The following is a 2,229-nucleotide window of genomic DNA, read 5'->3' on the forward strand; positions in this document are numbered from 1 at the left end:
CGATACCCTTACTCTTCGGGTGAAATGCTACAACGGTATATCCGTGCATGCGGATCCATCTATAATCGTATTGATTATACCACGGGAGTGGCACCCCTTGGGTGTAGTTGCTAGGATGGGTTCGGCGCCCTCATTTCTAGTGATTGCACTAAGGACCGCCAACAGGCATTTCTGGTGCCGTTGCTGGGAATTAACCATTCATAGTGATTGCGCTAAGAAATGTGAACAAGCATTTTTGGCGCCGTTGCCGGGGACGGCATGTGAACAAAGATATTGTGCAGATATTAAGTTAGACCTTGTACTCAGGATATAGTCTTTACTCTTTCAGGCTAATGTCACTTTATGTCTTCTTTTATTTTTTTTTATTTGAAAGAAGACAGGGGTAGTGTATGACCGGTTTCTCCCTACCGGAAAACTACACAGACAATCCAGAGAGGCTCGTGAGAAGGGCACGACCTCGCCTCGTTCCTCCTCTTGCTATCCTCCCGGCACAGGAACCCATTTCGGAAGCACCACTCGTTCTTGAGGCTGTGGCTGAAAAGACTCTCCGCGAGTTCTCCGTCCCATCCACCGACAATGTGGCCACTGGCCCCAACATCAATGTCGGGGATGTGAACTTCGAGCTCAAATCAAGCCTCATCAACATGGTGCAGGCTGGCCCATTCTGTGGCAAGCCAAACGAGGACGCAAATGCACATTTGCAGAACTTTCTGGAGCTCTGCGACACCGTTGTCATATGGGGTGTCGCCACCGATGTTGTCAAGCTTCGTCTGTTTCCCTTTTCCCTCCTGGGAAAGGCGAAACAATGGTTTTATAAAGAAAAGGACATTGACACCTAGGCCAAATGCTCCAAGGCGTTCCCCGCAAAATTCTTCCCGCTGGGCAAAACAAATGCCCTGCGCGGGAAAATTTCAAGTTTCCAGCAGACGGGGATGGAATCCATCCCAGAAGCTTGGGAGAGGCTGTAGGAATACATCTTGGCCTGTCCTCATCACGTCATGGACAAGTGGCTCATCCTGCAAAGCTTCTACAACGGGCTCACAATGACATCTCGAGCCAATATTGATGCCACTGCTGGAGGAGTCTTCCTCGACCTGACCATAGCCAAATCCAAAGCATTGGTCGAGAAGATGGTCTCCACTCAGGGGGTGGAGCAATGAATGACTCCAACCCCGCACCAAAGGCATGCATACCATCAAAGAGATGGATATGATTGCCGCGAAGTTGGACCCCCTAATCAAGAAGATGGAGGAAGGGAGCAAACAACCGATCCATGCTCCCGTTTACGCCATGGGTTCGCACTTCACGTGCGAAGTCTGTGGTAATGATGGACACTCGGGGAACGACTGCCCCGAAACCCGTAAGAACTGCGCCTACCTCAATAACAACAACGGGTACCGTCCACAACAAGGAGGCCAGGGGTGGAACCAGCCACGTCCACCTTTTCAGGGAGGTAATAACTACAATCCTTCTTATAATTCAAATTTCAATTCAAACCAACCTCCCTAGAGAGAACTTGTTCTTGGCCAAGTTAAAATCATCGAAAATATAAATAAAAAGCTTTTGGCCAATGACAAATCCCTGGAAAGTTTAAATATCAAGCTTGAAACTTTGTCTTCAACTCTTAAAAACTAGTCAAGTTTCAATAAAAAGGTTGAATCTCTTCTTGCTCAAATAGCTGCTTCTATTCCTGTCTCTAAATGTTAAAGCAGTGACCACGAGGGGTGGTAAGTCCACTCGTGATCCACCACACCCTAACCATGCAGGAAAAACATCAGCAACCCAGGAAGAAGAACAACCAACAGATCAAGAAGAAACCAGGGAACCAGAAAAGGGAACAGCTCCACAGGATTATATTGAAACCAGTTTCCTGCCGTTCCCCACCCGTAACAAGAAGGCAACCGTGGATGAGCAGTTTACTCATTTTGTTGAGATGATCCAGAAGATACATGTTAACATCCCTCTGCTGGACGTAATGCATGTACCGACCTACGCCCAATATATCAAGGACATCATCAACAACAAATGGCCGCTGCCCACCATAGAAGTTGTCAGGCTCACGGAAGAGTGTAGCGCAGCTAAACTCAACCAACCCCCAGAGAAGAAGAAAGATCCAGGATGCCCCACAATCACGTGTTCAATCGGGGCACAACACTTTGGTCGTGCCTTGTGTGACTTAGGAGCAAGTGTAGCGTGATACCAAAAGCCGTCTATGACAAGCTAAACTTC

At 47.9% G+C, this 2,229-nt stretch overlaps 1 non-coding gene across 1 annotated transcript; it reads right to left on the reverse strand.

The window, feature by feature from the left end:
* Positions 1–896: 896 nt before the first annotated feature.
* On the reverse strand, positions 897–1,000 carry LOC120671655. The gene has a single exon (XR_005673755.1). It is a non-coding gene; the product is annotated as a small nucleolar RNA R71 (small nucleolar RNA).
* Between the last annotated feature and the right edge of the window lie 1,229 nt (positions 1,001–2,229).

This window comes from Panicum virgatum, chromosome 4N (assembly GCF_016808335.1).
Source record: "Panicum virgatum strain AP13 chromosome 4N, P.virgatum_v5, whole genome shotgun sequence".
In the NCBI taxonomy this organism is placed as follows: domain Eukaryota; kingdom Viridiplantae; phylum Streptophyta; class Magnoliopsida; order Poales; family Poaceae; genus Panicum; species Panicum virgatum.